A 23,116-nucleotide genomic window follows, 5' to 3' on the forward strand; every position below is an offset into this window, starting at 1 on the left:
ATATAAAGAAACGCAATGGGTATCGCTTCATTTACACTAGGTCTTAAAATGCTTTTTCCAGAAATGACAGCTGGAGACTTTAGGGGTGTTTCTGCTCGGCAGTGATGAGCTTGTAAGGGGAAAAAGCTTTCTTTATGGTTGCGTGTACTGTGCATTACACAGATTAGCACCACAGAATACAGGTATGTTTGTTGCTTCATTCCTTAACAGTTGATCCCAGGCTTTCAAAACTAGCACCAAGGAGTCTTTAACTCCACCTCATGTGTGTGAGGAGCGGGAGAACATATTTCTATCCTACTTCTATTTTATTATACTAAAACAAATCCTTGCTAAAACTTCAAACCCATGTGCCTGTGGCTCATGCCTGTCATCCTATCTACCTAGTAGGCTGAGATCTGAGGATCCAGGTTCGAAACTAGCCCGGCAGGAAAGTTTGTGAGATTCATCTCCAGTTAACCACCCAAAAAGCCAGAAGTTAGGCTGTAGCTCAAGTGGTAGAGAGCTAGCCCTGAGCCAAAGAATTTCAGAGACAGTGCCCAGTACCGGCACAAACAAACATCAAACGGAAACAAACTACCGTCAGAATAGAAATTCCTACTAGAGGAGTTTTGTGAGATCATAAAGTGTTAGTACCTTAAGTGTGGTTGGTACAAGCTTCTAAGTTAGCATTTTGAGTAGTTGTGTTCAATGCTTCTTTTCCTTGAACTGCTGAGTCCCCAGTGGGTAGAGAGGCCTGGTACTCTTCCTTTTTGTGATCTGCCTTCCTTTTTGGCCTCTGTCTTTGTAGGTCCTGAAATCTTACCCTTCCTGATTGTGTGTGTATGGGCCTGTGCTTTGGTGTCAAGGAAGAATGTATCACAGACAAACCTCCAATACTATCAGTTGGCAAACCAGTGGAATTCAATTCTGGGTAAGAATTTGGAACTATTCCAGGCTACAGTGTGTCCTACCTACTTTTGGAGGCTTCAGCTATTTATCATGTGACCAGGACTATGGTATTTTAAGGACTCTTTGAGTTAGCGTAAAGGTAAAGACAGAGCACTGTAAATTGAATAAAACTGGTAAATTAATATTATAGATTGGGAAGTAATAGGATTCTCCCACTTATTCTTTGTATGGAAGGATATTGAAAATTTAGAGACCCTTAACTATGGCTCTGGTTTTCCTTTTGCAGGTGTGAAGTGCATAATGAAGAGGAATCTAAAGCTAGGCTTCCCAAAAGAATGACCAAAATAAAATGCCAAGGTTGTCTTGACCAAACAACCTGAGAAAATTGGATTCCAGGCAAAGGAAATGTAACCAGAGAAGGTACAGGGAATGCCCCTAGCAGTCAAGAGAGAGTTACTATAGTATAAGGTAGAGCCTAGAAAGATTCTTGAGTGCCCTGTTTCAAAGCATATCTTTGCTTGTCTTGAGTTCAAGTTTTTTTTTGGGTCCGGTCGTGGGGCTTGAACTCTGGGACTGGGTGTTGTCCCTCAGCTCTTCAGCTCAAGGCTAGCGCTCTACCACTTGAGCCATAGCGCCACTTCTGGCTTTTTTCTTTTTGCTTATGTGGTGCTGAGGAATCGAACCCAGGGCCTCAGACATGCAAGGTAAGCACTCTACCACTGAGCCACCTTCCCAGCTCTTGAGTTCAAGTTTTGAGGACACTCAGCTGGGTTAGTTCAAGGAGTGGCAAGTTTTTACCCTGTTGTATTGGATGTTAGGTTGCAGTTAACAAGAAACACTGAGGTTTAGGGCTACCCATCCTTTGCATAAAATTTAGCTACATTATTCTGGGGATAGAAATAACCTATACCTGAGATGAAATACAGCTACAATTTCAGTCCAGCTTCATTTCTAGCTCAGTGTTTCTACATATGTGGTCTCTACACTACCAGAAGCAGCAGCAGCATGGCCTGAGAACTTATTAGAAATGCAAAGCTGAAGGCCGGGCTGGGCTATGGGTGGCCTATGCCTGTAATCATAGCTACTCAGGAGGCTGAGATCTGAGGATCACGGTTTGAAGCCAGCCCAGGCAGGAAAGTCTGTGAGACTCCTCTCCAGTAAAACACAAAAAAGCTGGAAGTGAAACTGTGGCTTAAGTGGTAGAGTGCTAGCTTTGAGCAAAAAAGCTCAGGGACAGTGCCTAGGCTCTGAGTTCAAGCCACAGGACCAGCTCATGCACTTGCGTGTGTGCACATACACACTCACAAAAGAAAGTGAATTGTAAAGCTGTGTCCCACTGAATCAGAAACTGGGCTTGAGGCTCAGCTAGTCTGTGGTTTTAGACACCTTTCAGGTGATTCTGGTACACAGAATTTGAGACCCACCATTCCAGCCAATGTTTACAACTGTAAACCAACTACTACGGCTAAAGTTTCCAGAAGCTTTGAAGCACTTGGAGTCATGCAGTCTGATTTGTGAGTTGGTCCTTAGGTGTTGTACTGTGCTTTTGTGTGTGTATCTTAGATGAGCACAGCTATTGATAAAGTACAGCTTTGGCGCGCGCACGCCCGCGTGCGTGTGTGTGTGTGTGTGTGTTTGTGTCTCTGTGTGTGTGTATGCACCATGCTGTTCCTGGGCCTTTTGTGCTCAAGGCTAATGTTCTACCATTTGAGCCATAGCCCCACTTCTGCCTTTTTCTGATAGTTAATTGGAGATAAGGGTCTCATGGATTTTCCTTCCTAGGTTGGCTTTGAACAGTGATTCTTAGATCTCAGCCTCCCAAGTAGCTAGAATTACAGGTGTGAGCCACAGGTGCCTGGCTCTTTTTTTTTTTTTTTTCCTGTCAGTACTGATGCTTGAACTAAGGCTTCACATTCTTATATGGCATTTTGTCCATAGATGGCACTCTACCACTTGAGTGCCTCTAGTTCATAGCTTCTTTTTTCATGAGACATTTTTAAATGTCTATTTAAAAATTTTTTATTAGCATAAATTAACTGTACAAGGGATTTCCTTGTTATATTTTCATAAAGTATATACCCCCCATCACTCACTTTTTTCGACCTTCCCTATCCTGCTATTCCTTTTGGTCCACCTTGCAAGCATTTCCCCCTTTGACAGTCATGCCACGTTGTTATTACTATTGCTATTATTTTACTACTATTATTTTTTGCCAGTCCTGGGCTTGAATTCAGGGCCTGGGTACTGTCCTTGAGCTGCTTTTGCTCAAGGCTGGCACTCTACCACTTGATCCACAGCACCATTTTTGGCTTTCTCTGTTTATGTGGCACTGAGGAATTGAACCAGGGCTTCATGTATGCTAGGCAAGCACTCACTAAGCCACATTCCCAGCCCCATGGTTTTTTCATTTATTATAAGCCTATATGTATTAAGACAATGTAGTATTATTTATAAGATAGATCAGTGGAACAGAATGAAGTCTAGTTTACCCAGATACATATGGCCAATTGATTTTCTTGGCACTAGACAGTCTATAGCTACTTTATTGAGAATTTCTTATTTAATTTTTTGGTGCCGTACTAGGGCTTGAACTCAGGACCTGGGTGCTTTTCCTTAGGTCATGCTCAAGGCTAGCATTCTACTACTTGAGCCACAGCTCCACTTCCAGCTATTTGCTGATTACTTGGAGAAAAGAGTCGCAGGGACTTTTTTTGTCCAGACTGGCATTGGACTATGATCCTTTGATATCAGCCTCCTGAGTAGCTAGGATTAGGCCTGAGCTACTGGGCCTTCCCTTTATGGAGACTTTATAGTGGTTGCGCAGGCATTCATTAATACTAATATTAAGAAAATTATGCTGTGGACTACAGATGTGGCTCAAGTGATAGAGTACCAGCCGTGAGCAAGAAAGGTGTCGGATGAGGCTCTGAGTTCAGACCGTGGTACAGTGCTCGCGTGGGTACACACCCGTGCGCGCACACACACACACACAAATGCATCTTACACTGTTGGATCACACTGTAAATCCTAGCTACTTAGGAGGCTGAGATCTGGAGGATTAGGGTTAGAAGGCACCCTAGGCAGAAAACTAGCTAGCTTTCATCTTACAAAAAGCAAGAAAGCGGGATTGGAAGCATGGCGCAAGTGGAATAATGCCAGCTGAGCAAGCAAACTGAGCAGACACAGTACTTTGAATTCATACCCGATTATCAGGGAAATGAAAACAAAATAATTTCTAAACCATAGTTGTTATGACTGTTACCTGGCATAGAATTTTGGACTTCAATCACTCACATATTTTATGCTGAAATAGACTCAGTTGTTCTAAAATAATGTGTACTTTTCTTGTGAACACTTTTTTGTCCCTCTGTATGTTGGCCTACCTCTAGTTAAAGTATAAATAAGTGTGTTTTTCTTTTTTTTGTGTGTGGTGGTTTTGGGGCTTGGACTTGGGCACTGTCCCTGAGCTTCCTTTGCTCAAGGTGAGTGCTCTACCACTTGAGCCACAGTGCCACTTCCAGTTTTTTTTTGAGTAGTTTATTAGAGATAAGTGTCTCATGAGGACTTTTTTGACCAGGCTGGCTTCAAACCATGGTCCTCAGATCTTAGCCTCCTGATTAGATAGGGTTACTAGGGAGAGCCACCAGCGCCCAGCTCATGAGCTTTTTTGATCCAGGCCAGCACTCTACCTTTTGAGCCACAGCTCCACTTCTGGATTTTTGGTCATTAATTGAAGAGTCACAGACCTTCCTGGCCAAGCTGGCTTTGAACTGTGATCTTTAGATCTCAGCCTCCTAAGTAGCTAGAATTACAGGCATGAGCCACAGCCACTGGCAGACCAAGATCTTTTTACAGCTCTCAATGTCAACAGTTAAACCAAAGTAGTTTGATACCTTTCTACCACTACCAAAATGCTTCTAAACAGTATGCATCTAACTACTGGTGTTTTACTGTGTTTTCTTTATCTCTGCTTTGCTATATGGAATGCTATTCATTGTCATGTTTGTTTTTTACCACTATCTATTGCCTGTTACATACATGAGGAATACCTAGGATTACAGATGTGAGCCACCAGTGCCTGGCTGAATATATGTTCTTAATCAGCAAAATAAAATTACTTGCTGGGGCTGGGAATGTGGCTTAGTGGTAGAGTACTTGCCTAGCATGCATGAAGCCCTGGGTTCGATTCCTCAATACTACATAAACAGAAAAAACCAGAAGTGGTGCTTTGGCTCTAGTGGTAGGGAGCTAGCCTTGAGTAAAAGAAGCTCAGGGACAGTGCCCAGACCCTGAGTTCAAGCCCCAGGACTGACCAATAAATAAATAAATAAATAAATAAATAAATAATTACTCGAATTCAAAAGTATTTATTGAATGACTTTTCTTTTTTTTTTTACTTTTTTTTTTTTTTTGTTCAGTCGTGAGGCCTGAACTCTGGGCCTGGGCGCTGTCCATCAGCTCTCCAGCTCAAGGCTAGCACTCTACCACTTGAGCCACAGCGCCACTTCTGGCTTTTTTCTTTTTTGCTTATGTGGTGCTGGAGAATCGAACCCAGGGCCTCATGCATGCAATGCAAGCACTCTACCACTGGGCCACCTTCCCAGCCCCTTGAATGACTTTTCTAAGTGTCAGTCATATCTAGGTACTGTTTGGGAATTATAGTCTCCAAAATGACATGCCAGAAGTTTGATTAGATCTGTATTTCACACCCTTGCCTCTCTTTCTCTCTCTCTTTTTTTTTTTTTTTTTGGTCAATCGTGGGGCTTGAACTCTGGGCCTAGGCACTGTCCCTGTGCTCTTTAGCTCAAGGTGAGCACTCTACCACTTGAGCCACAGCTCCACTTCTGGTTTTATAATGGTTTATTGGAGATAAAGAGTCTCACAGACTTTCCTGCCTGGTCTGGCTTTGAACCATCTCAGCCCTCATGAGTAGCTAGGATTACTGGTGTGAGCCACTGGCGCCGGCTACACCCTTGCCTCTTTAAAGTCTTGGTTTCTTTTCCTTCTTTTTGGGGGGTTGGGGTTGGGGTTGGGGTTGGGGATGGGGATATGGGGATTTGAATTCAAGTCCTCATGCTTGATAGACATTCTATCACTTGAGCCATTCCTCCATCCCTAAAGTCCTAAATATTTTCATCCTAAATCCCAGAGTATAGGATTCTTAGTTGTCCTCACTACTTAACTTTGACAAGTACTTTCCTAAACATAAAGGTTAAAGAAAGAAATAGGGTTTCACGATTCATTTTTTTTCTCTCTCCTAAGCATCATATCCAGAATGATGGCTCGAGACAGATTTACTTTTTTTTTTGAGTATAAAGAAAGCCGAGGGGCAGTTTCTGAGTATTCTGGGCCTGAAATGAGATATGTCAGCTCATCAAGAGGAGCAGCAGCAGATAATCACTACAAATAACAATTTTCTCAAGTGTTGACATTGCTTTGTTCTGAACGAAGAGCTTGGATAATCTTCATAGTGAGTTACTGAGCTATAAGGCTGAGATGCCTCTCCAAATATGTGCATAGGAGACCCAAGAAATTTGTATTTGGAAAATGTCACATGCTCTCAGTTACTAACCAAGCTGTCATTAAGGAACACACATTATTGCTTTCTAAAGACACATAGGACTGATTGCTAATCAGGAAGTTAACCAGTTTGCTGGTAGATGATGTTGTGGTGCATTTCCTATACTTTTTTTGTGTGCCAGTGTTAATGGCTTGAACTCAGGTCCTGGGTGCTGTCCCTTAGCTTTTATGCTCAAGGCTGTCACCTAATCACTGGAATCACAGCTATACTTCTGGCCCTTTGGTAGTTAATGGGAGATATGAGTCTCAATAGACTTTCTGGTGCTCTCTTTGAACCTCAATCCTCTGATCTGAACCTTTTTTTTTTTTTTTTTGTTAGTTGTGGGGCTTGAACTCGGCCTGGGCACTGTCCCTCAGCTCTTCAGCTTAAGGTGAGTGCCCTACCACTTGAGCCAAAGCACCACTTCCTGTTTTCTGAGTGGTTTATTGGAGATAAGAGTCTCACAGCCTTTCCTGCCTGTGCTGGGCCTTTCTTGCCCATGCTGGCTTTGAACTGTCATCCTCAGATCTCAGCCTCTTGAGTAGCTAGGATTATAGGCGTGAGCCACCAGCGCTGGCTTGATCTGAGCCTTTTAAGTAGTTGGGAGTATAGGCATGAGCCAGTGATACCTGGCTTACTGAATTTCTTTCTTTCTTTTCCTTTCCCTCCTCCCTCCTTCCCTCCCTCTCTCCCTCCCTTCTTCCCTCCCTCCCCCCTCTCTTTCTCTCTTTCTCTCTTTCTTTTTTTCTCTCTTTCTCTCCTTCCTTCCTTCCTTCCTTCCTTCCTTCCTTCCTTCCTTCCTTCCTTCCTTCCTTCCTTCCTTCCTTCCTTCCTTCCTTCCTTCCTTCCTTCCTTCCTTCCTTCCTTTCTTTCTTTGTCATGGGGCTTGAACTCTGGGCTGGCCTTTTCTGTTTATATGGTGCTGAGGAATTGAACCCAGTGCCTCATGTATGCAAGGCAAGCACTCTACTGCTAGGCCACGTTCCAGCCCCTTTATTTCTTTTATAAATGAAGTGAATGAAAGTGAGATGTGAATAATCCTCACAAAATTGTCTTTTCCTTTATAGTTATACTATCACTGATAAATCCAAAGACAAAGAAAAATATTCCTCATGTATATAACAGGCAATAGATAGTGGTAAGAAACAAACATGACAATGAATAGTATTCCATATAGCAAAGCAGAGATAAAGAAAACACAGTAAGACACCAGTAGTTAGATGCATACTGTTAGAAAGGTATCAAACTACTTTGGTTTAACTGTTGACATTGAGAGCTGTAAAAAGATCTTGGTCTGCCAGTGGCTGTGGCTCATGCCTGTAATTCTAGCTACTTAGGAGGCTGAGATCTAAAGATCACAGTTCAAAGCCAGCTTGGCCAGGAAGGTCTGTGACTCTTCAATTAATGACCAAAAATCCAGAAGTGGAGCTGTGGCTCAAAAGGTAGAGTGCTGGCCTGGATCAAAAAAGCTCATGAGCTGGGCGCTGGTGGCTCTCCCTAGTAACCCTATCTAATCAGGAGGCTAAGATCTGAGGACCATGGTTTGAAGCCAGCCTGGTCAAAAAAGTCCTCATGAGACACTTATCTCTAATAAACTACTCAAAAAAAGCTAGAAGTGGCACTGTGGCTCAAGTCTTAGAGTACTAGCCTTGAGCAAAAGAGGCTCAGGCCCAGACCCTGAGTTTAAGCCCTAGGACAAGTGGAAAAAAAAAAAACCCCAAACAAAAAAACCCAAAACCAAACAGGTTCAGCACCTAGGCCCTGAGTTCAAGCCCCATGACTAATGAGAAAAAAGATTTTCATCTTATATTTATTTATTGAATGCATATAAGTTTTTTTTGGGGGGGGGTATGGTTGTGGGCCTGAACTCGGCCTGGGCACTGTCCCTCAGCTCTTCAGCTCAAGGCTAGTGCTCTACCACTTGAGCCACAGCGCCACTTCCGGCTTTTTTCTTTTTGCTTATATGGTGCTGAGGAATCGAACCCAGAGCCTCATGCATGCAAGGCAAGCGCTCTATCACTGAGCCACCTTCCCAGCCCCTGCATATAAGTATTTTAATTTTTGAGTATCTTTGTATGTACATCACTATTTTCAGGCTATGAAATTCAATTAACACCTAAAGTTTAGGCTTATATTTATTTTTGTTTAATTTTTTATTGTTAAATACTAAAGGTGATATACAGAGGAATTATAGTTCATTATATTTCATATTAGGCAGCACTGAAGATGAGGTATCTCCCTAGCATAACTCCTGCTCTCTGAATACTTAGCTGGGTCTGATCTTAGTGATACTTTGAATCCTTTGGGGGAATCGTATTTCTATTTTGACTGCTAGAAATCTTAGCTTCTCATCTGTAGGCAGCTAGTAGTTAATATATAGAAACTATGGCCTGCACTCTGTGTTCAAATCACTAGACATCCTTGTTTTCATTTAAAGGTGAAATTCTCACCCAATATGTTTTTTAAACCACAGATTCTCAGGTTGGCATTGGTGGCTCACTTGTGTAATCCTAGTTACTCAGGAGGCTGAGATTTAACGGTAACAGTTCATGCCTGGGCAAGAAAGATCATGTCCAGTTAACCACCTAAAAACCTTAAATGGAGTTGGGGCTCAAGTGGTAGAGCACTAGCCTTGAGCAAAAAAGTGAATAGACAGTGCCCAGGCCTTGAGTTCAAGCCTCAGTACTGGCATAGAGAGAGGGGGGAGGTTGGGAGGGGAGAGAGAGAGAGAGAGAGAGAGAGAGAGAGAGAGAGAGAGAGAGAGAGAGAGAGAGAGAGAGAGAGAGAGAGAGAGAGAAAAACTGGGGGAAAAAGTGGTTGAAGGTGTGGCTCAGTTGAGAGTGCTAGCTAATGAGTCAAAGTGTCAGGTATAAAGTCCCAATCCTGGTCTTGGCCCTAAAAGAAAAAAAAAAAACAAACCTTTGAATTCTTCAAATTGATCTTTCTTGATTGCTTAACACATTCCCAGGGCTTCTGATCTCACTGAAGGTACACGGTCAGGTCTTGGCCACTAAGACCAGGCAGGACTGAATCCGTGCTGAACTCACTGACTCTCCTTTAATCCTCTTCATACTCTGCTCTCATTACACTGGGGTTAGCTCATCTTTTTAATGAAAACTGTTTCTGTAGTGGGTGAGCCATGGTAGATGATTACAGCTACCGGATGGATTTATTTATTTAGTTATTTTAAATCTAGCTTTTGATGGCAAGATATGAGGGCTGTATAAGTCGACTCATCCCTTGTGCACACCTACATTTGTTAAACATGTCTGAATGCACTCCAAGGGTCCATCAGTGGATGGGTAGATAAAGAAATGTGATCACATATATACACACAGTGGAATATTACTCAACCTTAAAATAGGAAATTTGGTCCTTTAGCAAAATATGATGAGCCTGGAGGACATTATATGCTGCATGAAATAAGTCAGACATGTAAATACAACTTGGCTTGATCTCACAAATGTGGAATCTCAAAATTATGCAACTAGTTGAGGTACAGAATAGAATGAAAGGATGGTGAGGAGGGAGGTAGTGAAAGTTGTGGGCCAGGTGGTTGGAAATGGGGAGTTGTTGGACCAAGGTAACAGAAGAAATGTTTTAATGAGGCATTGCACAGCATTTTTACTTAATAATACTGTATTGTATAGTTCATAGTTTTTTTGTGTTTTGTTTTTTGTTTTTGTGGTTCTGGGATTTGAATGTAAAGCCCTATGCTGCTAGGCAGGCACTTGAGCCATTCTAACAGCTTCTTTTTTTTTTTTTTTTTTCCTTTTTGCATTGACCATTTTCAAATGTCTGGGCTATCCTGGACAGTGATCCTCCCATTTGTGTTTCATTGTGTCCCTGGGATGACAGGTGAGTAACACCATTGAGTGAGATAATCTTAAAGCTGTTTTTTGTTTGTTCGTTATTGTGTTTGTTTTGTTTTTCTTTCCTCTCAAAGCTGGGACTCTGCCACTTGAGTTACACCTGACCTCTGTCCCCCACCCCCTTTTTTAACCTAGAGTAGCAAACCATGATCTTTCTCTCTCCCTTCCTTCCTTCCTTCCTTCCTTCCTTCCTTCCTTCCTTCCTTCCTTCCTTCCTTCCTTCCTTCCTTCCTTCCTTCCTTTCTTTCTTTCTTTCTCCCATTGGTCATGGGGCTTGAACTCTGGTCCTGAGTGCTGTCCCTGAGCTCTTCAGCTCAACGTGAGTGCTCTATCACTTGAGGCACAGCACCACTTCTGGTTTTCTGGTGGTTAATTGAAGATAAGAGTCTCAAGGACTTTCCTGCCTGGGCTGGCTTTGAATTATGATCCTCAGATCTCAGCCTCCTGAGTGGCTAGGATTACAGTCGAGAACCACCAGTGCCTGGGGAAATCATGATCTCTTGATCTCCACCCTCTTAATAACCAGGATTATAGGCTTGAGCCATTACATCTGACTAAAGAGTTGTTTTTTCTAATGTTCATAGTTAAAAAAAAGTATTCTCGGTGATAGATACATTCATTAGTTTTTCGTTTTGTATACATCTATCACAGCATCACATAAAGAACAAAACATATCTGTCAATCATATCTCTAAGGGGTAGATACATTGCCACTATACCCATATCAGTGCTGCTGTACCTGGCTGGTAAAAGTGTTGAATACTTGTACAGTTCCCCCTGAGAATTAAATTCACTGACCATGCTGTTGTTCCATCCTAGTGCATTTTTTAGCCATTGTTTGAAAACAACCATCATTGGCCTTGTACCCATCCATCTCTCATATTTTTGTCCCTTGTGAATCAACTGAACTTCTTTAGTACCTTCCTTTGGACTAGCCAGTATGAAACTGCTCCTCATCTTGGTCTGTCTTTTTTTTTTTGGGGTGGGGGGTCTGGTCGTGGGGCCTGAACTCTGGGCCTGGGCGCTTTCCCTCAGCTCTTCAGCTCAAGGCTAGCGCTCTACCACTTGAGCCACTGAGCCACTTCCAGCTTTTTTCTTTTTGCTTATGTGGTGCTGAAGAATTGAACCCAGGGCTTCATGCATGCAAGGCAAGCGCTCTACCACTGAGTCACCTTCCCAGCCCGTCTCTTATTTTTGTGTGCAGTGCCCTCTAGCGGGTACCAACTACTATGCTAGGAGTATAAACCAGGAGCAAAGAGATATTTTTCTTAAGTTCTTTTTTTTTTTGTTGTTGTTGTTGTTGGTTGTGGGGCCTGAACTCTAGGTGCTGTCCCTCAGCTCTTCAGCTCAAGGCGAGTGCTCTACCACTTGAGCCACAGCGTCACTTCCAGCTTTTTCTGCTTATGGTACTGGGGAATCGAACCCAGGGCCTCATGCATGCAAGGCAAGCACTCTACCACTCAGCTACCTTCCCAGCCCTTGAGTTCTTTCTTTTTGGTCAGTCCTGGGCTTAAACTCAGGGCCAGGGCACTGTCCCTGAGCTTCTTTTGCTCAAGGCTAGCACTCTAAAACTTGAGCCACATTGCCATTTCCAGTTTTTTCTGTGTATGTGGATTGAGGAATTGAACCCAGGGCTTCATGCATGCAAGGCAAGCACTCTGCCACTAAGCCACATTCTCAGCCCCTGAGTTTCTTGTCTTTCCTTTAACTTCTTTCCAGCCTCTCCCTCTCCCCCAAGTATAATAGAAAGTGAATAGAAATAGTTTCATATCACTAGCTGCCTTTTGAGGTTTTCTATCTTTCATTTACTTCCTGTTTTCTGTCCTTGACGTTTGCTCTCAGGATTGGTTAGCTTATATTTGCCCTGTCCTCCAACACCATTAGTAAAGTAATTGTGGGACAAGGGTTGTACTTTGGGTCTCAAAGAATAACCAATTTTCCCAGCACCATTTGTTGAAGAGACTTTTTCTCCAATGGATATTCTTCTTTGTCAAAAATTAGTTGGTTATAGCTGTGTGGTTTAATTCCTGAGTCTTCTCTACTGGTCCATTGGTGCTTGGGTTTGTATTTATGCCAGTACGATGCTATTTTTGACCCTTCTGGAGTATTTTTTTTTTTTTTGGCTCCGGTCGTGGGGCCTGAACTCTGGGCCTGGGTGTTGTCCCTCAGCTTTTCAACTCAAGGCTAGCACTCTACCACTTGAGCCACAGCGCCACTTCCGGCTTTTTTTCTTTTTGCTTATGTGGTGCTGAGGAATCGAAAAGCGCTCTACCACTGAGCCATCTTCCCAGCCCTGGAGTATTTTTTAAATTAATTAATTTTTGCCAGTCCTGGGGCTTGGTCCTGGGCACAGTCCCTGAGCTCCTGTGTGCTCAAGGCTGGCACTCTGCCAGTTGAGCCACAGCACTACTTCTGGCTTTTTCTTGTGATTAATTGGAGATAAGAGTCTCATGGCCTTTCCTGCCTGGGCTGGCTTGGAACCATGATCTTTAGATCTTAGCCTCCTGAGTAGCTAGGGTTACAGGTGTAAACCACCAGCACCTGGCAGGAGTATTAATTGTAATCTTTAGAGAGACTTTCAAAGGTTAAAAAAAAAAGTTTGAAATGTACATGGTAAATGGTTAATTTCTTTATCCTTTAGCTAATTTTATAAATTAAAGCACATTTCCAAGAATTACACAAAGATAGATAATCATTGTATTTTGTAAATAATAGTGATATAATTAGTACTAATTCTTTTTTTTTTTTGGTCTGGTCGTAGGGCCTGAACTCTGGGCCTGGGTGCTGTCCCTCAGCTCTTCAGCTCAAGGCGAGCGCTCTACCACTTGAGCTACAGCGCCACTTCCAGTTTTCTGGTGGTTTATTGGAGATAGGAGTCTCACGGTCTCTCCTGCCCGGGCTGGCTTTGAACCGCGATCCTCAGATCTCAGCCTCCTGAGTAGCTAGGATTACAGGCGTGAGCCACCAGCGCCCGGCCCGGCTTTTTTCTTATGTGGTGCTGAGGAATCGAACCCAGGGCCTCAGGCATGCAAGGCAAGCACTCTACCACTGAGCCACCTTCCCAGCCCCAATTAGTACTAATTCAAGACATTACATAGAAACCTGTGAAGCAGTAGCATCATTTCATTATGTGTGCTGGGCTCATGTACATGCAACTATCTGAACAGCCTGCAAATAGAGAAAGTACCATGAACTCACTAAAATAATAATGAGTGATCTTTTCCCCTAGCTTCTGCATTTGTGAACTTTTCAAATTTTCAACAATGATGACATACTAATTTTAATTTAATGATGATAAGGTAAGATACATTTATTTAGAATGTAGAACACCAGTAGAAAAAAGGTCATAGACATTTCAATAATAGATAATGGATAATACACAGAAAAATAAAATCTCAGTAATTTCTTAGTTTTTAATTTTTTTGTATTTCATAAAATGCATTTTATTTATTTTTTATTTTTTGGGTCCAGTCGTGGGGCCTGAACTCTGGACTTGGGCGCTGTCCCTCAGCTCTTCAGCTCAAGGCTAGTGCTCTACCACTTGAGCCACAGCGCCACTTCCGGCTTTTTTCTTTTTTGCTTATGTGGTGCTGAGGAATGGAACCCAGGGCCTCATGCATGCAAGGCAAGCGCTCTACCGCTCAGCCACCTTCCCAACCCTATAAAATGCATTTTATTAGGGATGAACAGAGCATATACTGTGATTCATACTTAATGAAAATACATTAAAAAAGTAAATGGCAGCTGGGTACTGGTGGCTCATGCCACTAGCTACTCAGGAGGCTGACCTCTGAGGATCATGGTTTGAAGCCAGCCTGGGTACGAAAGTCTCAGATTCTGATCTCCAGAAGTGGAGTTGTGGCTGAAGTGGTAGAGCACTAGCTTTGAGCAAAAGGAGCTCAGGGACAGCTCCCAGGTCCAGAGTTCAAGTCCCAGGACTGGCAAAACACAAAAAACAAAACAGAACAAAAAACAACCAGAGCCACACTTCATTGGAATTAATAAAGTAATTCAAGGCTGAAGCACTTTTGAGAATGGTATGACAATTGTATATTGGAACTTTTTAACAGATGTGAGCAAGTTTGTATATTTTAGAAGAATAAGAAGGATGTACCAACCTCTTTTCACCCCCCCCCCGTCTTTCAGGGAAAAAAAATGGTGATATGAATGACAATAACCAAAATAACGTAGCCTGTATGGTGATGCATGCCTGTAATCCTAGCAGACAGGAGGCTAAAGAAGGAGAATTGGGAGTTGGAGGTCAGTATCTGCTATATAGCATGACCATCTATACAAACACTAAGCTTACTGTTTATTTGGTAGGTAGGCACTGTAAAGCACTTTATCTGAATTTCTGTGCTTAATAATTGGGAAAGAGGTTCAATAATGGCCATTTAAAAAACTTACAATGGTGTTAAACAGAAAAAAAATCCCTCCTTAGTTTAAGCACATTCAAGTGGAGCTAAGCAAGCTCTGTAACTCTGAATGCTTCGGGTGGTTAATGCCCTCTGGTGGCCATTATAGGAAATTACGAATTTAATATATTAATAAACACAAATGCCTATTGGAGAGTTGATAAGCAATGTTGTCCTGGGAACCTGAAGTCCTGGGTGTGTCCAGTGAAGTGTGATCATCTTTGTTATTGTTAAATACCCACTTCTGCTGGAAAAGAGCCAGTGAATTCAGAGCTATTGATATGTCAGAATTCAATACAGAATGGGTCTGGAACATAGAAATTGATGAGTATTAACCTGGGCAGACAGTCACTGTCTATTTTTCATATAAACATGAGGAAAGAGCTAAACTCTTAACTCATAGTAGCCAACACTAAAGACATGAAAGGAATTTAGTCTATGTAAAATTGGAAGTTTCAGAAGTAATTTTTTAAAATATAGAAATAGGATCGTATTTCATCAAATTGTAAAGAACTGGAGTTTGGTAAATAGGAACTGTGCCACATGAGCCACAGCCCATGTGACTTTACCTTTTAAAAGGTTTTAACAAAGGGAGAAGTCAGCACTGGCCAAGATGAAGAAAAACACCTTCCCTTTTAGAACACCTCAGTCATTTGTGAAACACGGAAATTTCTTTATTTCAGTACTAGAGGAATTAGAGTAGGATCTCAGGCTTACTAGGTTGGTGTACTACCGCAGTGCCATGCCTCTAGTCCCAATTTTTGCTGGTTATTTTTAGGATAGTCTCTCCTGCCACATAAGCCAGTGCATGAGCAGCAGTCTGCTTACTTTAGGTTTCCTGTTGCTGGAATTACAGGTATACATCATTGTGTCCAGCTTTTCTCTGTGGAGATGAAGTCTCATGGACTTTTCTAGTCCAGACTGGTTTGTAACTGAGGTCTTCCCAATCTCAGCCTCCCAGTTAGTTTAGGATTACATGCAAGAGCCATTGGCATCTGGCATATTATCATTATCATTGCCATTATCATTATTATTATTGCAGAGTACTGTTGTTGTTGTTGTTGTTATTTTGTGCCTATTCTGAGGCTTGAACTCAGGGCCTGGGCTCTGTCCCTGAGCTTTTTTGCTCAATGCTATTGTCCTACTAGTTGAATCATAGCTCCACTTCCAGCTTTTTGGTGGTTAATTGGAGGCAAGAGTTTCTCGAGTTTGTTTGCCTGAGCTTGCTTGAACCATGATCCTCAGATCTCAGCCTCTTGTGTAGCTAGGATCACAGGCATGAGCCACTGGCATCTGGCTCAAATGTATATATATATAGATTTATCTATCTATCTATCTATCTATCTATATATACACACACACGCACATACACACACATATATGTGTATACATATATATATGTGTATGTATATACGTATATATTTAATTATTTTTGTGCCAGTCCTGGGGCTTGAACTTAGACCTGGACATGGTTTCTGATACTTTTCTTTGCTCAGGGCTAGCACTCTACCACTTGAGCCACCCTTTTTTTTTTTTTTTTTAAATGCTTAATTGGAGTTAAGAGTCTCATGGACTTTTCTGCCCAAACTTGGGTTCAAACCACAATCCTCAGATGTCAGCAACCTGAATAGCCAGGATTATAGGCTTGAGCCTGGTGCCTGGCTAGGATTTTATTTTATTTATTTTTGTTGGTTGTGGGGCTTGAACTCTGGGCCTGGGCACTGTCCCTGAGCTCTTCGGCTTAAGGCGAGTGCTGTACCACTTGAGCCACAGTGCCACTTCTAGTTTTCTGGTGGTTAATTGGAGATAAGAGTCTCATAGACTTTCTTGCCTGGGCTGGCTGGCTTTGAACCACGATCCTCAGATCTCAGCCTCCTGAGTAACTAGGATTACTACAGGTGTGAGCCACCAGTGCCCTGCCCTTCTGGTCTTTTTATTTCCCAGCCCAGCCTCCATGAGGGGATCAGCTCTCTACTCTACACCCCTGCCTTGTGCTGTGTGCCACAGGCCCAAATACACTGACTATGAGGTGAAACCTCTGAGACCGTGAGTCAAAAATACTTTTCAGTTGACTCTCAGTATTTGTCACAATGATAGAAAGCTAGTAAGTACACCAGGTGTTCCCTGTCTTATAAATATGCTCAGTTACATCTTACAGTTTTTGGAAGGGTGAAGATAATTTTCTAGGAGAAGTGCTGCTAAACACACCTTTCCTGTGTTTTTGTGTTTTTTTTGTGTGTGTGTGGCTTTTTTTTGGGGGTGGGGTGGGGTGTTCCAGGGCTTTAACTCAGGGCCTGGGTGCCATCATTGAGCTTTCAAGCTCAAGTCTAGCACTCTACCACTTGAGCCACAGCTCCACTTTTCATTTCATTCAATTATTTATTTATGGTAGTTAATTGTAGATAAGAGTTTCACAAACTTTTCTCCTATTCTTTTTTTTTGGGGGGGGGGAGGGGGGTCCAGTTGTGGGGCCTGAACTCTGGGCCTGGGCATGTCTCTCAGTTCTTCAGCTCAAGGCTAGTGCTCTACCACTTGAGCCACAGCACCACTTCGGGCTTTTTTTCTTTTTGCTCATGTGGTGCTGAGGAATGGAACCCAGGGCCTCAGGCATGCAAGGCAAGCGCTCTACCACTGAGCCACCTTCCCAGCCCTCATCTACACTTCTTAATAGCCACAAAATATTCTGTACCATGAAATACTTCAGTTGAATTCAGACATTTCTCATTTCCTGCTTTTTTGGTGTTACTATTAAAAATATTACAATGAATATTCCTTTTTTGGGGGTGGTGGACATGGGGCTTGAAACTCAGGCCCTGGGCACTGTTCCTAAGCTTTTGTGCTTAAGGCTAGTTCTCTACTACTTGAGTCACTCCTCTCCTACCAGCTTTTTTATTCCTGTTTCTTTGGGTTAAATTTCCGGATTTTCAAGTGGAAGAGCGTCCATAGTTTCACAATACAACATTCTTAGATTACTTTCCACACACAAACTTGACAATGCTTATTTTCTCCTTCAGAGTGAAATAATTACCACACTTGAAAGTTTTTGCAGCCAGGTGCCGGTGGCTCACTCCTGTAATCCTAGCTACTCAGGAGGCTGAGATCTGAGGATGACAGTTCAAAGCCAGCCTGGGCTGGCTCCAATAAACCACCAGAAAACCGGAAGTGGTACTGTGGCTCCTGAAGAGTGCAAGGACAGTGCCCAGGCCCAGAGTTAAAGCCCCATGACTTACCAAAAAAAAAAAAAAAAGTTATTGCCAAATTATGGGTAAGAAAGGAGATCTTATTTTAGCTTTATTTTGCATTTTTCTGTTAGTGAGAATGAGTGCTGTTTCTGGGCATTTTGAATTTGTTAATGTGTGAAGTGGCTGTTCATACCTTTTGTACATTTAAAAAAATTGAGCTGCCTTTTAAAAAAAACTTGTAAGAACTCTAGGTAGTGTACAAATTATCCCCGTGTCTGTTAAAGACATTGTAAATCTTTCTGCAAACCATTTACTCTTTAACTTTGCTTACGGCATTTTTTTTTATGGGACAAGAAAACTTTAATTGTACATAGCAGAAGTATAAGCATATATTTCAGGAAAATTTTATTACACAAATATCATTTGCACACAAGTTGCTAAAACAAAATTAATGGCTTAATGGTGCAAAATGCAATTCTAAACATGGAGAGCACGCGTCAGCCCTTGCGCCCACCCCGCCTTTGGCACTGGGCTGCAGCTGTTTACCCAGCACACAGGACTGTCAGGCCAGCATCAGATGTTCTTCCTGTTCTTCGATCGACATAGATTGCATATACTTATTTAGTAGGTCTTCCTCCTTTTTTTCTTCATTCATGTAGGATTCAGAGTCATTTGAAGAAATTGGCTGCATGTTCAGTCTGCCTGATCTTCTGAAAATTTTCATTGATTTACATCTCGTTTTGGACACATGTCCATTTTTTAACCCCTCTTTGTTCCTCGGGGAGCGCCAAAGGGAATGCTGTAGGCTCCCTTGGGGTGCAGCCTGGGTGTAGGACAAGCCCTTTGCCAGTTGAAGGCGTCCTGTGGTGGCAGCGGAAGGCTGTTTCTGTGAGCAGCGGCAGCAAGGTGCACCTGGCTCCTGCGAGCTGTAATGAATCACTTGCATGTACTGCCTTTTCATCAGCATCTGCAGATAGCTGGAGTTGCAGATCTTCGTGATGCTATAGAGGTAACGCTTCTGGCTCACAGTGAGGTATGGATGCTTTAGGAAGCAGGTGTCCACCAGTGCCTTGGGGATGTGAATGGTCTGCAGGAGGGGCGTCTGCCGTAACTCGTGCAGCATCGCCATGTATGAGCTCATCTTGTGTCTATCTTTAATTCTTTCATTACTTTTGGCATTCTGGTAATATGAATGTTTAGCTGATCGGCGGCTGCCACCCTCAGTCTTGGCCCCGAGGGGCCCCTCAGCCTGGCCTGGCATCGCCTTGCACCCGTTGCCCGGCGCGGGGCTCCTACAGCATTTTTTGTCATTTGAAAATATTAATTTAGCTAGATGCTGGTGTTTCATGCCTTTCATCCTAGTTATTCAGGATGCTGAGATCTGAGGATAACAGTTTGAAGCCAGCCTGGCCAGGAAAGTCCATGAGATTATCTCGAAAAAGTGGTGTTGTATCTGAAAGTGGTAGAGCACTAGCCTTGGGCGAGAAAGCTCTGAGAATGTCTAAGCCCTGCATTCAAGCCCAGGACTGACAATAAATAAATAAATAAATAAATAGTGTTTATATAGTTGAGTATGTGATTTTTTTCCTGTCATAAATTATAGACTTGTATAAGAATTTCTTCAACTCTTAAGTTACACATAATTTCCTACATTTTTCAAAGTGATTTTAATTCCATTTTTCAGTCTTGAGATAATTGTAGTTTATATGCAGTTTTGTGGACTCATGATATCCTTCAGATCCTAACATCTTAAACCATCATATAATCTTACCATCATTTCATAAGTCAGGTAAAAAATACATTTCTTTTTGGACAATGTCACATCCTCCCCTGTCTGTGTACCCCATGTTTGGGTGGGTTTTTTATTTGTTTGTTGGTTTTTATTTTTGTTTTTGCCAGTCCTGGGGCTTGAACTCAGGACCTTGGCACTGTCCTTGAGCTTCTTTTGCTCTACCACTTGAGCCACAATGTCACTTCTGGCTTTTTCTGTGTATGTGGTACTGAGGAATTGAACCCAGGGCTTCATTCATGCTAGGCAAGCACTCTCCCACTAAGCCACGTTCCCATCCCCTCCCCCCCACATTTAGTTTGTATGAGAAACTGACAAATAATTTTATAGAGTTGGACATTTTACATTCCCACCAGAAGTGCAGGAATGATCCAGATCTCCACATTCCTAGAAACATAAGTGTTATCACTATTTTTATGTTAGCCATCCCATTTTTTATATACCATAGAATTAATCATTTTAATGTGTGAAACAGAAATCCAATACTCATTCCTGCTTCTGTAAGTCTCTGACAATTGGGGACTTATTTTTAGATATTTCATGTGCATTGAATTGTGTAATATATAACGTTTAATATTTGGCTTCTTTCACTTAACAAGAGTTTTGAGGTTCATCCATGTTACAGTAGCTCATATCTGTCATAGTGACCTTCTAATATATATTTCAGTTGTGCAGTCTTGCTTAACAAGTAAGATTGAGTAAGAACTAGCTTTTAAAAATGGATTTCTTGTGGGTGACAGTGGCTCACGCCTGTAATCCTATCCACTCCGGAGCCTGAGATCTGACAGGAAAGTCTGTGAGACTCTTATCTCCAGTTAACCACCAGAAAACTGGAAGTGGCGCTGTGGCTCAAATGGTAGAGCACGAGCCTTGAGCTGAAGAACACCCAGGCCCAGATTTCAAGCCCCATGACCAATCCCCCCAAAAATAGATTTCTCAGTCAGATGGTGGACTGACACCTAGCCAAACAAGCTCAGAGAGTGAGAGGCCCTGAGTTTAAATTCCAGTACCAGCAAAAAAAAAAATCTATTTCTCTGTTATTTTCCTATTTACAGTTTTAGTGACTTCTGGTCTTTATCTTCTTTTTTCTTTGTATTTATTTGTCTGTTTTCCTAGTGTCTTTTTTATATTATATTTTAAATTGCTATCAGTAATTTTATTTATTTATTTATTTATTTTGGTTATGGGGCTTGAACTCTGGGTTTGGGCGCTGTCCCTCAACTCTTCAGCTCAAGGTGAGCGCTCTACCACTTGAGCCACTTTACCACTTCTGGTTTTTGGTGGTTTATTGGAGATAAGAGTCTTATGGACTTTCCTGCCCAGGCTGGCTTTGAACTGCGATCCTCAGATCTCAGCCTCCTGAGCAGCTAGGATTACAAGTGTGAGCCACTAGCACCCGGCTGCTATCAATAATTTGAGAGGATTTCATTGTGGTAATTCTATACAGGCATACAATATACTTTGAACATATTCCCTTCATTTTATTTCCATTCCTCCCTTCTCCTCCTTTTTTCAAAGTCTTTAATAGATTTTATTACTTTACCTTCTTTTTTGGGGGGGGAGGGGGGTCTGATCGTGGGCCTGAACTCTGGGCCTGGGCGCTGTCCCTCAGCTCTTCAGTTCAAGGCTAGCGCTCTACCACTTGAGCCACAGCGCCACTTCCGGCTTTTTTCTTTTTGCTTATGTGGTGCTGAGGAATCAAACCCAGGGCCTCAAGCATGCAAGGCAAGCGCTCTACCACTGAGCCACCTTCCCAGCCCCTTATTACTTTACCTTCAGTATGCATATATACACATATGTGTAATATAGATAGATACATATAGATATATATGGAGAAAGAGAACTTCATTCCTCTTTACCCCTTAGTGTCCTTTCCTTTCCTCCCCTTCCTCTAATTTTGCCCAGACCTCCATTTTACATTCATGTCCAGTCATTATTACTTTCATCATTATCATAGTTTTAGGTCTATGTTTCACAAAATGAGCAAGAACATGTGATTATTTTGAGTTAGAAACTTAGATTATGGATTTGAGATCTTTCTTCTTTTCATCTATAAATGTTTTGTGCTATAAATTTCCCTCTCAGCGTTTTTAGCTGCATCCACAAATTCTTGATATGTTGCACTTTTCATTCTGTTCTAATGATTTTTTATTACCTTTTACATTTCAAATTTTATCCATTGATGTAGGTATGTTGCCTGTTATTTCAAGTGTTGATAGAATTTCTTCTTGTCTCCCTGTACTTTTCTAGTTTGATTTCATTATGGTGAGATAATATTTTAAGTCAAAGTTTAGATGCCCTACAACAGATCAACAGTAGTTCAAGCAAATGTAGTACATATACATAACTGAATTTTACTCATCTATTAGAAAGAATAATGTTATGCCATTTGCAGGGAATTGGATGGTTGGACCTAGAACAAATTGTGTCAAATGAAGTAAGCCAGGCTCAGAGAGACTTGTTTTCTCTCATGTGGAAGCTATATCTAAAATACAACTATGCATAATAACATATATAGAGCTTAATGTGTTTACACATAAACAGATTAACTAAAGGAGGGTATACTTAGGGAAGGAATCCTCTGAACAACTAAAGTATATTTATCAAAAAGAATACCAGGAAACAGAAACATGTGTTTTGGGAGGGTCAAAAGAGGTACAGGAATGGAGGGAGGAATGGTGAGCAAATGCAGTTGTTGTATTCAATATACACTATGTAAAAAATGAACTACATAACGTGTGGGTAGGGTAAGGCTTAACATTGTCAAGAAGCATTGTACTCACAACTTGACTGACAAAATTGTAACTCCTTTATAACAAGAAAAGAAGCATCAAAGCTTGTTTAATGACCTAAGAGATTATTCTTTCCTTTGATTTGATGCACCTATCTCTATTCATCTGAATCCCTCCATGCAGTAATTGGAAAAATAAATATTTGTTAATTTTAAGTCTAAGAATTACACTCTTGTAATCTCTATCTCTGATATAAGTCTAAAACTTATATGTAATCTCCATCTTCTGTAGTTAGTAAGAAACCATTTATTCACTCTGCTGCAGTTTCTTAGTTGCATTTCACATAGTTGTCTGTAGGTGGCAGCAAAGCAACACAAAAAGAAAAACAATTTTTTCCTCCTCCTTTTGTGTTTTAAAGAAAGATGCAAATAGGTGGATTTCTGCTGTTTTGAAAGCTGGAATATTCCCTTGGAAAATAACCATTTTAAATGTCTTTACCAGTTTTAGAGATAAAAAATATTTTAAGCGGCCTTTTAAAAATTATTAGGTTGAATTCACTTTTATGTGTTTTTATTGGTTATTTTTCCCCATAATTTATTTTTTCATTTTCATTTTTCATATTCTTATTGGGTATTTTAAAGGATACCTGATTTTTCATTTTTATTATTATAGAATAAAA

At 41.6% G+C, this 23,116-nt stretch overlaps 1 protein-coding gene and 1 pseudogene across 13 annotated transcripts in view; one reads left to right on the forward strand and one right to left on the reverse strand.

The window, feature by feature from the left end:
* The window catches only part of Magee2 (MAGE family member E2), a 157,277-nt gene that overhangs the window by 19,016 nt on the left and 115,145 nt on the right, over positions 1 to 23,116 (forward strand). For 10 of the 13 annotated variants that reach the window (XR_011376057.1, XM_070040167.1, XM_070040163.1 and 7 more), the window contains exons 2-3: positions 788 to 910; positions 1,175 to 1,308. The exons of 1 other annotated variant lie outside the window; for it this stretch is intronic. The gene's annotated coding sequence lies outside the window, so the exon portion shown is untranslated. Of the gene's footprint in view, positions 1 to 787; positions 911 to 1,174; positions 1,309 to 14,465; positions 14,580 to 23,116 lie in introns of all 13 variants that reach the window. 2 more of the 13 variants (XM_070040165.1, XM_070040169.1) reach the window with 2 other exon arrangements.
* On the reverse strand, positions 18,479 to 19,177 carry LOC138839824 (protein FAM216A pseudogene; annotated as a pseudogene).

Source organism: Dipodomys merriami, unplaced genomic scaffold, assembly GCF_024711535.1.
Source record: "Dipodomys merriami isolate MVZ:Mamm:240054 unplaced genomic scaffold, mDipMer1.0.p SCAF_3, whole genome shotgun sequence".
Lineage (NCBI taxonomy): Eukaryota > Metazoa > Chordata > Mammalia > Rodentia > Heteromyidae > Dipodomys > Dipodomys merriami.